Source organism: Artibeus jamaicensis, unplaced genomic scaffold (genome assembly GCF_021234435.1).
Source record: "Artibeus jamaicensis isolate MK-2021 breed Jamaican fruit bat unplaced genomic scaffold, CSHL_Jam_final contig_1132, whole genome shotgun sequence".
NCBI classification, from domain to species: Eukaryota; Metazoa; Chordata; class Mammalia; order Chiroptera; family Phyllostomidae; genus Artibeus; species Artibeus jamaicensis.
Genome location: NW_026521221.1, coordinates 9,865,904 through 9,881,351, shown reverse-complemented (window position 1 = coordinate 9,881,351; position 15,448 = coordinate 9,865,904). Strand labels below are relative to the sequence as shown.

General features: G+C 39.0%; 1 protein-coding gene and 1 pseudogene across 5 annotated transcripts in view; one reads left to right on the top strand and one right to left on the bottom strand.

The window, feature by feature from the left end:
- FRMD5 (FERM domain containing 5) overlaps window positions 1-15,448 on the top strand; it is a 286,582-nt gene that overhangs the window by 191,610 nt on the left and 79,524 nt on the right. The gene's annotated exons all lie outside the window — the stretch shown is intronic.
- Window positions 13,784-15,072, bottom strand: LOC119054101 (keratin, type I cytoskeletal 18-like; annotated as a pseudogene).

Below are 15,448 nucleotides of genomic sequence, written 5' to 3'. Positions count from 1 at the left end.
TACTTGGGGGGGCCTGAATACCTTATTGAAAGCAATATGATGCTACATTACAGAAGTAAACAAGCATCTTGGGAAATCATGCCTATAACCAATTAAATTTATAGGCTAGTATTTCTAAGTGGCAACTGTAGGAATTCAAATGGAACATCTGGGACTCTGAGCAGTGCATTGGACTTGGAATTAAACCATAATTTGATATCTCTGGGTTTCCTTACCCTAAATACTCTGTTCCCCAATTGCAGATTGGTTCTGTTCTTCAGGTCTTGATTTCCATATCGTTGTCAACCTCCTGTGTTGTTGTTAGCTAATAAACAGTCTGCCTTATCTCACCATTTGACCATTTTGGGACACTTTCCAGGCTTATCTAACATTTGTGAAGAGTAGTGGGTTAAAAGTGAGCAGAGATCATTCCAGAAATTCTTAAATGAAACAGAAAATATACAAAAATATCCAGAGCATCTCCACTAGGGCCTTATAAGAATCCTTTTGGACTTTTTGGACTGGAGAAGAAAAAACTACCCTACAGTTTTTGTGTAACTACCTAGGTTTCTTCCGGTCATGGTGAGTAAACTATTTTGTATCTGGGAGAAAATTGCATCTTTAAAGCCATGGAAGGCTGAGTTCAAATTCCAGTCCCTTGCTCCAACAATCAGCTCTTATCTATTCCTGCTCCTGGGAATCGAACACAAATCATTATGGCTCCAATATCTACCTATAAAAGCCCAAGGCTGTAGGAGCTTCATGAACATGCCATGCAAAGCAGATCGAACCCTTTATGGAAGCAGTTACTACAGTGCCAAAAACAGGGTTGCCCTCAAAAGCACAGGCTTACTCATTGGCATTGTGGGGAACAGTATTTTGCCTATATAGTTCCATCTCCCTCTAATCAAATGTAACATGCAAAAAAATCTGTTTATTCAATAAGGTGAAGGGCTAAAAAACTATTTGTTTCAAAGGCAAGAAAAGTTGACACATTTCATCTAAAAACCAAACTTCCCAATGCAGTTTTTAAAAACGTTTTTATTGTAAGACAGATACAGAAAACCTTGTAAACTAATTATAAGGTGAACACCACTGCTGTGGACTGAATGTTTGTATCTCCCCCATTTTGAAGCCTTAATCCCCAATATGATAATATTTGGAAGTGGGCCTTTAGGGGCGATTACTTCATGAGGGTGGAGCTGTCATGAATGGGATTAAGAGATACAGAGGGATAATCTCTCTCTCTCTCCAGTGCCATGTGAGGGCACAGTAAGAAGACACGGCCTCTATAAACCAGTAAAAGGTCCCTCACCACACTTGCCACAACCCAACTATGCTGGCTCCCTGGTCTTGGATTTCCCAGCCTCAAGAACTGTGAGAAATAAACATTTGTTGCTAGAGCCACCCAGTCTTCAGTAATTTGCTTTAGAAGCCTGAACTAAGACAACCACCTAGGTGATGAAACAGAACTTTGCCACCCACTCCAGAAGCCCCAGACTTGTGCCCTAACTCAATTGTAGCCCTTGCCTCTGATTAGTAACTACTCTTCTGACTTTATAGAAATCACTTCCTTGCATTTTTCTTTCTATAATTTTATCACCAACATGTGCATTCCTAAGTAGTATATTTTAGTTTTGTCCATTGTCCTAGTGAATTTTAAATTAATCAATTTCTAATTAACTTTTGAAATTCATGGAGAATGTCCTAAGCAATTTGTCTGTCTTGCTTGTATGAGCATGTAAAGGGTATCTCCAATAGGTGTGACTGTCTCCAAAGAGGAAAGGGAAAGAAAGACAAGGAACAGCCCTGAAGAAGAAAATCTTAAAGGAGGAGGGAATACATCTTCAGTCATCCACTGCTTTAGGAAGTATGGGAATACGGGGAAGAAGGGAGATAGTGTCACATCCCAAAGCTCTGAATTTGCTTGGGCTCTGTGAACTCTAGAAAGCATAAACATTATAGAAGGAAAAAATTGTTAATGAGAGATAAAGGATTAGGAATCAGGATGTGGTCATTGCAAACATTTCCTCCCCAAGGGAGTTCATCAAAATAAATTATATAGGAGATGTAAAAATCACCCAATGAGTAGTTTAGATAGGGCTAATGATACAAAGGATTGTCCCCAAAGGTTCAGTTAGGATAAAAGTTTTAAAGTAAAATTAGATTCAATAATAAATACCATCATTTTCTGCAGGCCTTAGAAAAGTTCAGAGCTTCCCGCAATTTACACATAGGGTATATTCCAAAAGTTTATTTTAAATTGGTTCATAGAAACCTAGGATATACTGTTTCTCTACAGAAATAATACTGTAAGTGGTAAAAAGATATTTAGATTAACTCACAAAATATCACTTAAGTTATGGTATAACTGATGAACTGTACATTTGTAATGAAAAACAGCAGAAATACAAGTAGTTATAGAATAGGGTGTAAAAACAAAAACCAATATTGAATAATACAGGTTTTTAAATTTTTTGAATGTGGTGCTTAATGAAAATTGCAAATATCAGAGGCTGATATGGAAGTTGATGGAAAGTTTTGCAGTAATTTTAAAGTAGGTTTTGGACATTTTCAGGGGCTTTATATATAACTCACTAATTTTTTATTTATCCTTGCTTCAAGGCATACTTCTTTCATGTTCATTGAAAGCAGCATATAACTAGACCTGATCTTATGCACGTTAGCTATAGTTTGGATAATTTTTGTGTTTACAAGTTGAATGAATAGTGAGAGAGGAAGAAAGGAAAAGATGATGAAACTATTTTGAGTTGAAAGAAATTTGTATGAAGAGATTAGAAGATAAAATTGTGAATTTATATTTTCTTTATTAATTTTTAATAGTAAATGTGACTTACTTTTACAATAAAAACTAAAAATGTTTTCTTAAAGAATGTATAGAATGAAGAAAATGTTGCCTAAGGTGGTATTAACTAAATTTGAATTCAGGAGAGGGATGGGTGGTCGCTTTGTAGGGGCAATCGAAGCGATAAAAGCACATGGGAAATCTCAGAGAGACTTAACACAGTAAGGAAAGCCATTAGAAGAAGAAATCCTGGGGAACACCAACATTTTCGGGGATGGAGAAGAAAAGGAGTCTGAAATAGTAGACAGAAGACCCACCAGAGAGCATGGTATCTTCGGAGCCATCATGGAACAGTGTTTAAGAGGAGGTTGTTGTCCACTGTGTCAGAGATGAGGCAAGATGAGGAGAGGAAGAGGATGCTCACTGGGAGGGCCAAAAAAGACCAGTCCGGGGACTCTCGAACTTGATTCCTGGTGAGGGAAAGGCCCCGCCTGCTGACTGACAAGAATGTTAGTGCCTCCTAGGTTACATCCTTTCCCTCACAAAGGAAAGCCTTATTGTCACAGGCCCACAGCACCATACACACCAATCATAAATTCTATGTAATAAAACTAATCACATATCGGTGCCAGGAGGACCACTTTCTCACACATGTAGGGCCAAAGTCACAATTAGCTTTTTCCCTCCAAAGATGATTTGTAAAGTTTGTGATCAACAAATAGCATATAAATCAGGAAGATGCCAGCTTAGAGCAACCTAGGAAAAATATATGAATGTATCTCTGGGCTCTTTATGACTGTTCTAGGTCCTTTGTATTGCCACAGAAATTTTTGAACTGGCTTGTTAAAATTTTCAAAAAAAAAAAAAAAAAAAGCCCACTGGGATTTTTGACTGCAACTGCACTGAATGTATAGGTGCATCTAGGCAGAATTGGCATCTTAACAATATTGAGTCTTGAGACCCATGAACATAATATACTCCTTTGTTTAGGTCTTCCTTAGTTCCTGTCAACAGTATTTTGTCGTTTTCAGCATAACTGTTAGAGGTTTTAATATTGCTAATCACTTGCATGTGAAGTGGTATCTCCTTGCAGTTTTAGTGCAAGTCCCTGATCAACACTGAAATCAAGCATCTTTCAAGCGTTCATTGTGCCTTCTGGTTTCCTTTGCTCTGGGCTGCTTTTATATGTGGCCCTGCATTTTCTTTACTAAAAATATTTTGATCTTATGGTCTGTTTTTCATCCATTTGGGGTTTTTTAAGATTTTATTTATTTATTTTTATAGGGAAGGAAAGGGAGGGAGATAGAGAGGGAAAGAAACATTGATGAGAGACATCAGCTGTTTGCCTCTATCCAGGCACATACATGCCCTGACCGGGAATTGAACTGGCAACCTTCCCCTTTGCAGGAATATGTTCAACCAACTGAGCCACCCCAGTCAGGGCTATTTTTTGTTTTTATTGGTAGTTGAAAATTTTCTTTTTCTTTTCATTTTTTTTTTAGCTCTTAAACTCTGAAATAATAATTTAGATTCTGGGGCAAATACCTCTTTATATCTTTTCATTCCTTGTTAACTTTATTGTCTCCTAATTTCTGCTAATAGGGAGTTCTGATCTTTATCATTTTGCCCTGGCATATTCCAACTTTGATGACTTTTGAGAATTCTGATTTGAAAGCAAAACACGAGGTCACTTCACTTGTCAGTGTCCCTTCGGCAAGGCCTACTTTATCAGTTCTCTCAGCTAATCTGTTCTCATTCCTCATGGTTCACTGCTCTGGGAATTCTGTGATTCTAGTTCAACTGAGCGCATTAAAAGAGAGAGACAGTTCCATGTTGCTGGGCAGAAGTTGGGTAGCCTGGGGTTCTCACCTTTGTGGCAGCCGGCACCTTGGTAGATGGTTCAGCAACTCTTAGAGATGGTTGTCAGAAGGCACAAGAGCCTGGGTCCTGTTTGGTAAACTTGCTTTGAAAGAGATCTCTTGGAGTGAAAGAGATCTGCATATAACCATTTCTCAAGAAAAAAATTGTTGAGATTGATTTTGACAAAAAGTAGCCCTTTGATGGATATGTGTTGGCTACAAAGTTGGCTGCTTATTTCTAAGTCAGAGGGCTATTTGGATCTGGTTGTATCTTACAGAATATTCTTTGTGCACGTTAGAATTCGTAAATAGTTAAGTTTTGCTTTTCAATATTTCAAACATGTGTTGAATACGTAGTGCATGCCAGGCACTTGCCAGGGACCTAAACTGTCAAGATGTAGCAGGTATGGCCCTTCCCCTTGAGAAAAAGAAACCAGAACGTAGTAAGAGTTTACTAACACCAATGCTTTTACCGAAAGAAAAGGGAAAGGTGACAGTGGGGCCATTCTAAGGCACAAAAAGTAAATCTTTACTTATAGAAACTTGGCAGAAAATATAAAGCTAGAAAATTAAATGAATGGCCACATCATGTGATTTCTAGACAACTGGACAGGAGACCAGAAAGAGAAAGATACTAAAAGAAGTTGGCAGTCAGAGACTTTTTGTGTTCCCAAACCCTTGCTCATACTCTTCCTAGAAGGCTTTTGATGACCCTTGTCATTTGGCCAATTCCCACTTATTCTTAAGGAATTCTCTTAGATTCTATTTCCTATAGGAAGGTTTTCCTCCTTACCTCCCCCTCTGGCCAGGGGGCCCTCTTACATGCTTTCAGAGCACTGTACCACAACCCTGATGGCTCCACTTACCATACTGCACTGGAAGTACCTCTTTGTCCACTCACCACCCCCCAGTAGATCACAGATTTATCTTGTTCACCATTGTATCCAGTGTCTAGCACTATATAAAGGTGCATCATGGATGCTCAATAAATAGCTAATGAGCAAATAATGAACTATCTGATATATAATGAACAGACAAATGAACAAATGCCAGGGGGAGGAGGAGGGTTTAGCCCAGAAAAAGAAATGGCCTAAGTTACAGACTAAGGCTCAGCAAAGGGTTCTGAAGCTGGAGGGATAAGTACCCATTAGAGCAACAGTAATTTGGAGGAGTGTCTCATTTTCATTGTATTAATGATTGTTGTTGGCTCCAGTTTCTTCCACAGTTCGAGTTAGAGACTTAACAAGAATTATCAAGACTTATGTGCCTAGTTGTGTTCCATCCAGATACACAGGGACTTATGCCCACAGAGCATTATGGATCAGGCTAGTGACTTCTGTTATCTAGGTGAAAGGACTGCTGAGGAAAACAAGGTCAGGACATAGATGTCCCCTCTAGATTGAACCAATCAATTAAGCTACACTCTTCAGAAATGATTTTTCAAGTGGTTGTAAATCAAACTCATCCAAGTGATGATTCTCTGTCTTGGTGCAATGCCTTGTTCTGAGCCAAATTCACTACAGCTGTGACTTTTCTCAGGCTTACCTGTGGATAACCTCCAAAAAAAAAAAAAAGTTAATTTGCTGTGTTTAACAGGATTCTAACACATGACACAGTGGACCAAAACCAACAAAAAGAAATGTAGTAGGCATAGTAAGTCTCACATTTAGTCCTAACAATTAATTTGACAAGTACAAGATTCGGGAAATCTGGCTTAGTAAAGGAATGCCTTGAAATGGGGTTCTAGATATCCACAAATTGAATAAGGCCAACAATGTAAGTTTTTCTAAAACCAAGTGTAGGTTTAGGTTGTTGTATTAAAGGAAATAGAACATTCAGATCAAGATTTAATATCTTTACTATATTATAAAGCTGTATATTTAGAGAATCCTGTTCAATATGATCTTCTGAGTTACAGAACACTAGCAAACCAGAGAATAACATAAGATGTTGAACAAGATCTAGAAATGTCGTGTAAAAACTCATGTATAAGAATTAGGTATTCAGGGTATCATCACTAAATCCACAAATAAAAAATGTTGATGAGGATGTGAAGAAAAAGGTGCCCTCATGCACAATTGGGAGAAGGCAGACTGGTGCAGCCACTGTGGAAAATGGTGTGCAGGGTGGTCCTCAAAAATTAAAAATGGAACTGCCTTTTGACCCTGTGATTCTACTTCTGTGTATACCTCCAAAGAAACCCAAAACATTAATTTGAAAGAATATATGCACCCCTATGTCCATTGCAACATTATTTACAATAGCCAAGATATGGAACCAACCCAAGTACCCATCAGTAGACAAGTGGATAAGGAACATGTGGTACATATATGCAATGGAATTTTACTCAGCCATAAAAAATAATGAAATCTTAGCATTTGCAACAGCATGGATGGACCTAGGGGATATTATGCTTAGTGAAATAGAGAAAGACAAACCATATGATTTCACTTTTTTGTGGAATCTAATGAATAAAATAAATGAACAAAATTCAGAATCATAGACACAGAGAACTGACTAATGGTTGCCAGAGGGGAGGGAGTGGGGATTAAAAAAAAGTGAAATGGATTAAGAAATACAAATTGGTAGTTATAAAATACTGATGTAAATTAAAATACAGCATACAGTATAGTCAATAATATTGTAATAACTATGTATGGTCCCAGCTGGGTACTGTCATATCAGGGGCACCACTTTTTAAAGTATGTGATTGTCTAGTCACTGTGCTATATACCTGAAACTAATACAAAATAATATTGAATGTAAACTGTAGTTGAAAACTAAATTTTTTTTAAAAATAAGAAAAAAAGAATTAGGTAATCAGCCTGTAGAAGGGGAGACTTGAAAGACAAGGTACAGTCCAGCATCAAGTGTCTGAGGGACAATCACGCGGAAGCCTGGACAGAACTTATCTCAGTTCCTTCAGAAGCAGAACTAGGAGCAGTGGGTAGAAATTACAGGAAAGCATTTCTTCTCCTTGTGAAGAAAAACATGCCACAATCAAAGCTGTTTAAAGGTAGAGTGGACTATTTGTATGAGGTGGTGAGCTCTCTGTCACTCAAGGGGAGACTGGAAATCCATTCCCTGAGATAAGGACTGTGCAGTTGTAGAGGCTGGTTAGTGCACAAGGGCACCTGGCTAAGGGAACAACTAAGGGTGAAATCCAGCCTGTAATACAGTAGCTACATCATGCATCCTGGCATCAGCCACCCAGAGGAAGAGGTACCTTTTTACAGTTCGCCTCAAGGAACCCCAGGTCTAGCAGATACAGAAACATTTATTCATCAGATAAGAGTTCAGATCACTAAGTGCTAACTTCCTGCCAACTCTTACCATTCGTTAGTCTATAGTTACGTTAGTCTATAGTTATACAGGGGTGGGCAAAAGTAAGTTTACAGTTGTGAGTACATGAAACAGTATATTCTTGTATTATTTATTAATTATTGCATTATTTTCCATAGAACAACTGTAAATCTGCTTTTGCCCACCCCTGTATTTAATCAAAACTGAAGAAAATAAAGTGAAGAAAAAATGCCAAGCTAACAGATTTCATTTAACCCAAAAAAGCATAATTTAATTGTGCTTTTCAAAGCATTGATGTATTTGAAGTCCTTAACTCCATCTAACATGATACTCTGTGATATGGGGCTGCTGGAGGGAATGAAAGAGATGGGGCTGAGTTGTCCTCCGTGACTGGTGAACTGTCTTAATAACAAGGTGTGAGTTCTCCATCTGAGGCACATTCAGGGTCTGTCATTGCTTTCTTTGGAGATGAAGCACCATTGAAATATTTTCCACTAAACTGTCTTGGATTCAAATGTGAAGTTTTAAAAGCAGGATATACAATTGTGTATATATCATTTCAACTCTGTTGCATGGACATATTCTTGAACAAAAGACAAAATAGCAGCAGAGATCTACTCCCTGAGGGACGGGATAATGTGGGATGTTTTTAGGGGTGATTTTTATGTATTACTTTCATAAACAGTAAACAAACACTTTGAAACAATCTTTCCTTCACTTTGAAAAATATGCATTTAAAATGTTTCATTTTACCTTATGTCTCCACATATGCTATAGGAAAAAAAATGTTCTCTTTTTTAATTTCCCATGACCCAAACTTGTCTATAATACTGAGCAAATACTGGGCCGGTTCAGTAAGCTATCCCTGCTATGTCTAGGTTGGTTGATCGTTGAAGTATACTAGCAACACAAAAGAATTTGAATTTCTGAAGGGCCCAAATTTCTTCCCACCCCTGTCAGCAGCTTACTCACCAGTGGCATTTACACCTTCTACATTCTCATTTTTCTACCGCATTACTACAGTATGCTACCAAAGCAAACCCAGTGCAGTTAAAATCTTTGGGGGGTAGAAGACACCTCATTTACTGAAGAAATGCTCCTGGAAATGAGCTTCAGAAACAGACGGGGTAATGCTGCATCCAAGAAGAGTGAGTTTCTCTAGATACCACACATGTTGAAGCAGGAGAAGGCGTAAGCTGAAAACAAATATCTGATGCAGTACTTTCTTGACTCCTAAGCTGTGTTCAGTCTCCAGTCCCATGCTGGAGGAGGAACACTGCAAAGACAAAGGATGGACACCTGAAGCAGTTAGCAAGCATTACAGATAGGCCCCAGCATTGGGCCAGCAACCTGCGTGATCTCTGGGAATAGAGATTTATTTTAAAAAGAGATCCAGTTCCAGTTTTAATTTTAGAACTCTCTTTATCTAGTTCATCAGTTACATTACAGCATAGTGATTGCAGGAAATTAAGCATGGAGTCAATTTCCCCTTTTTCTTGTACCCTCCCTTTTGTGATCTGTATTCTGTCAAGTGCAGTTTGTGCCTCAGCCAGGATGCTCTTGTGCCTTTTTGTGTTTGACTTCATTTCTGTGTGAACCAGGTACCTCACTAATGGGCATGTTTGCTAAAGGGCATGTTCCAATTGCTAAGACCTTGTCAGGACAGAAATTTGCCACAAGTTCCTATAGGTCCCTACTGGAAAAAAAAAAAAAAAAGACGCTCATTATGGGAGAGAGGCAGGAAACCTGACAATAATTAAAGCCAGTTGGCAGATTTTATAATGAAAGGCAGGCTGAGGGAGGAGGTTGTTTTGATTAAAAAGCAGAAGAAATAAAATTACATAGTTTCAAAGAAAGCATACTTATACCATTACAGTTCTTACCTCCAGAGAATCTTAGGAGAGAGAGATAGTGTCATTCATCTTTTCTTAACCAGCAAACCATCCAGTTAACTAGTATAGGCCCTTGCTATTCCCACAGTCACAGGCTTATCGATGGCCTATGTTCTGTCTAAAAAGTCTTATGGATTTGGTTGTAGGCAACACACAGTCCTCTCAGGGACAGTCATTTATTGGCCAATTACAGTCATTTATTGGCTAAGACATTTAAAATGAGTCCTTTTTAAGAAGACTTTTTAGTGGTTTTGAGTGTATATGATAATTTTCAGGAATCAAAAGATTGTATCATTTATATGTAGAAATTCTACTAATTTATATGGAGAAATTACATGGGTGGAGGGGTAGAGATGACCATATATGTCTTGTTCATCATTTATATTCTCAGAAACTCCCATAGAACCTGGATGTAGTAGGTGTTGAGTAAATAATTTTTGAATAAATAACCAGATGAGGAGTGAAACTACATGGCTATAAAACTCTGAATAGTTAAAGAAGCAAGCAATTAAAACCTCTCTTGGGGTGTCTTTAACAAACTGTATACTTCCTCCTAAATCTGAATTAAGGTCTATAGATATAATCATTCCTAATTTACCCACAGTCTTGTCTTACCCTGTGAAACATAAAGCAATGTTACTTTAGGCACAAAATCAGAATAAAAAGACAATGTATAGGATTTTGGTGAAAGCAAAGATTTTTCAATGTCTTTCAGTTATTAACTTTAAAATTCTTGATAGAATTTTTTTCTTAAGCAGTGTAAGAATAAATGATTGTGAAATGATAGTGTCCTTAGCAAAAGAAGTCTTTTTGCAGTTTAGGAAAAGCTTGTTAAGCACAAGAACACATTTTTTCTTCAGAGTACAGAGAGAAAACCAGTTTCCTTTAGGCAGTAAAATCACCCTGCATATTCCATACACATTCATACACAGTAGAATAACATAGATAGGTACAAGGCATTCTATTAAAACCACATGTAGGAAAGCTCCAAGCGCCTCCTGTACAATAAATGGACTGTCATCACTCCAGCTTGGAAAAAAGAAACACAGAATAGAAGTCAGGAGAACAAAAGAAATACATTTCATTTTCCATGTACCTGAGGTAGCTTTTTAAAAAGACATTCCCAGGAAATTCTGAGAAAGGGGGTCAGGTCAGTTGTTTTTGCTCTTCCCTCCCTCACATCTTGGTAAGAAAGGAAGTCGTCTGCAAGGCCGCACACGTCCCTCTCCTTTTCTCCATTAAAGGTTAAGATAGAAAAGATTCCATTTGTAAGGAATACAACTAATTTTTAGTTCTTTTTAAATATATCTTCGCTGCCCTAGCCCATGCAGGTCAGTTAGTTGGAGCGTAGTCCCATAACCAAAGGTTTGATTCCCCGTCAGGACACACACCTAGATTGCAGGTTCCGTCCCCAATGCAGGCGCGTGGGAGGCAGCCGATGGATGCTTCTCTTACACATCAATGTTTCCCTCTAAAGCACTGACAGAATGTCCTCAAGTGAAGATGAAAAATATATATTTACATTTTTATGTTTATATATATATATCATCTTGGCCTTAAAAAGAACCATGAAATGATTTGGAGGATTTGCTTGAAATAATTGGGGGTAGGTGGAGTTCAGATAAGACAAGATTGGTTGTGAGTTTATCATTGATGAAGTTGGGTGTTAGGTATGTGGGAGTCATTATACTATTCTCCCTGTTTTAGGGTATTTTTGAAATTTTCCATTAATTTTTTTAAAACAATAGACTTTCAAAATGGAAAGAAAAACTTCTTTGAGGTGAGTACAGCAAATAGCAGATGCACGAAATATGGAATCAGACCCCCATTATATGCAGGTCTCAGCCCAAAAATGTACTAACAGTGTAGCCTTATGTTAGTTACTGTAGGTCTTCAAAATTTACTTTCAACATCTGAAAAATGGCAATAATGCCAAATTTATCCAGCTCATAAAGTGTTATGAGGGTGAATGAATGAATATTTTTGAAAATACTATATAATCTGTAAAATATATAAAACTGTAACTTAAGTAAGTATTAATTGAGCTATAAACCTATTCAAAGTTGTTTGTGCTTTATTTATCCCAAATATGTTCTTAATTAAACCAGTTCCAATCAGAACCCACTCCAAATCTTCCCAAATCTGTTGTATCAGAACAAAACTGAAATATCTTCCTCTTCTTTCTCCTTCCATTAGAGATCAGAGCTGCTCCTATAGTCAATCCCTATTTGATCTTCCTGCCTCCCCTGACCCTCTGAAATCTTTCTGCAGCTTACTGCCAGAGAAATCTTCCTAGAATACCGCTTGGGTCACATGACCCCCTTACTCAAAACCATTTGTGGGTTCCCACTGCTGATGGGATTAAATCCAGTTCAATTAACCCACACTTCAAAGTCTCCAACATTTGGTGTCTAACCTACCTTATCAGCTACATTTTCAACCACTTGTGTTCTCAAGCCTTCAGTTCCAAGAAACTTGGGTGTTTTCCCCATTACTCCTTTTGAAATGCAATACCCCTATTTCCCCGTCTGCCCAGGTTTTATCAGTCCCTAAGAATCAGCCTTAACCCTTCCTCCTCCAAGAAGTCTTTTTAAATCTTTCTAGACTATATATCTCCCTTTTCTCAGTTTTTATTACTTTTGATTTGGCAATTGATCATACATTTATCATATAACTTTCATTGTTATATTAAATAATTATCCCCATTGTTACTTAACCTTCTTCCTAGCTTGTCTAATTAGATTATAAACTCTTAGAAGGCAAGAATTGTGACTCTTTTTTAGTGTATTTTATTGATTATGCCATTATAGTTCCATTTTTTCCTCCCCTCTACCCCCCTCCACTCTGCACCTGTCCTTCCTCCAACATTCCTCCCCCCTTAGTTCATGTCCATGGGTCATACATACAAGTTCCTTGGCTTCTCCATTTCCCATACTATTCTTAACCTCCCCCTGTCTATTCTGTACCTGCCAATTATGCTTCTTATTCCCTGTACCTTTTCTCCCATTGTCTTCCTGCCCCCTCCCCACTGATCACCCTCCATGTGATCTCCATTTGTTCATTCTGTTCCTGTTTTAGTTGTTTGCTTAATTTTGCTTTTGTTTTTGTTTTTTAAGTTCAGATGTTGATAGTTGTGAGTTTATCATTTTACCATTCATAGTTTTGATCTTCTTTTTCTTAGATAAGTCCCTTTAATATTTCATATAATAAGGGCTTGGTGATGATTAACTCCTTTAATTTGACCTTCTCTAGGAAGCACTTTATCTGCCCTGTCATTCTAAATGAAAGCTTTGCCGGATAGAGTAATCTTGGATATAGATCCTTGCCTTTCAGGCTTTGAATACTTCTTTCTAGCCCCTTCTTGCCTGCAAAGTTTCTTTTGAGAAAGCAGCTGATAGTCTTATGGGAACTCTCTTGTAAGTAACTCCTTTTCTATGGCTGCTTTTAAGATTCTCTCCTTATCTTTTATCTTGGTGAATGTAATTATGATGCATCTTGGTGTGTTCCTCCTGGGGTCCAACTTCTTTGGGAATCTTTGAGCTTCCTGGACTTCCTGGAAGTCTGTCTCCTTTGCCAGATTGGGGATGTTTTCCTTCATTATTTTTTTAGATAAGTTTTCAATTTCTTGCTCTTCCTCTTCTCCTTTTGACACCCCTATGATTCAGATGTTGGACTGTTTAAAGTTGTCCCAGAGGTACCTCGTCTTCTCATTTTTTTGAATTCTTGGTTTTTTGTTGTGTTCTGGTTGAATGTTTAATTGTTGCTTCTGTTCCAGATCACTAATTTGAGTCCCAGTTTCCTTCCCTTCACTGTTGGTTCCCTGTATATGTATATGTGTGTGTGTATATATATGCATATATGCATATATATATATATGCATATATAAACTCTGAACTTTTTATTGGCTTCCTGCTCTGCCAAGGGATGCCCCATTTTTGCTGCCTTTAATGCCTCAAAACTTTGGTGTCTTTGATCTCAGACACCTCTTTGCTGTCTACAAATCCTGTGGGTCATGGTCTTTTGGATGATTTGTTAGGAGTGGCTCTTGTCTAGGGTGTCAACAAGATTGTAGCCCTCCCCTTCTAATAGACTGTGATAGGTGGCAGTCTCAGCTTCCAGCTTGACTTTGATGTTCAGCAGGGCCTCATACTCCTGGGCCTGGCATTGCCCCTGTGCCTATGTCTGGGGCAGCTCTGACTCCAGGTGTAGCAGGATCCCATTGAGTTCTCCCATCTGGATTGCATAGCGCATATCCACCACCCTCAGGTTCTCCTCCAAATTGACCTTCATATTCCTCATTTAGTACATGTCAGTCTCCAATGACTGGACCATACATCTCAGCTCCTTGATTGTTGCCTCAGCAGCACCTATCTCAATGATCTTTGAGGTGATCACTGTGGTGCTCTCTTCAACCTTATGGGGTCGGTACTTGTCTAGCTTCTCTCCATTCTTCTGAGCCAGCTTGTTATACTGGGCATAGATGTCTGCCATGATTTTGCTGAGGTCTTGAGATTTGGGGGCATCCAACTCCACGGTCAACCTAGAATTGGCAATATGGTTTTGTAGAGCATTTACTTCCTCCTTGTGGTTCTTCTTCATGAAGAGCAGCTCCTCTTTGAGAGCCTCGATCTCTGTCTCCAACTGCAGCTGAATGATACTGATGTCATCAGTGACCTTTCTGGGGAGCCCATTGATGTCCTCTCTGCAGACTGGTGCATGGCCAGCTCTGTCTCATACTTGACTGTGAACTCATCAGCAGCAAGACAGGCATTGTCCATCTGCAGAACAATGAGGGCCTTGCCCACAGAATTTGCAAAGATCTGAGGCCTCAGGTCCTTGTGATCTTGAAATAATGCCCCAGTCTCTGACCTGGGGTCCCTTCTTCTCTAGGTGTTCCCAGATTTTGATCTCCAGTACCCAATTGTCAGCCTCCAGGCTTCTTGCTCTCTCCAGGTAGGAGGCCAGGTGGTCATTCAGGCATTGCATAGTCTACTTCTTGCTCTGGATGCCCCCTATGACCACTAGACTCCCCACCATCCCTGCCCAGGCCCCTGGATTCCCAGCTGCCCCACACCCTGGTGGAGTGGGACACCAAGATCCAGGAGCCCAAGCCCCCAGTGCCTGCATAGATGCTGGCCATGCTGCTTGCTGGCTGGACCCAGTAGCTGGGCAACTGCATGGAGCCCAGGGTCTAGTAGCTTGTGAAGAAACTGGAGCATGTACTGAAGCTCATGTTGTTTAGGGAGGAAGGTGACAAGCTGACACTCAGGTTGAAGTGCCTCCCTGTATATTTTTCTTTATTTCATTTTGCATAACCTTCACTTCTGCCTGTATTTTGTGTCTGCATTCAATCATTTCTGTGAGAGTTCTGATTACTGCCTGTATTTTGTGTCTGCATTCAATCATTTCTGTGAGAATTCTGATTACCAGTGTTTTGAACTCTGCATCTGATAGGTTGGCTGTCTCCTCATAGCTTAGTTTTTTTTCTGGAGTTTAGATCTGTTCTTTCATTTGGGCAACATTTGTCTCAGTGGGCCTGTTACATTGTAAGGAGCGGAGCCTTATGTATTTGCCAGGGTGGGGCAACCCACATCCCTGAGTTGTGGCAC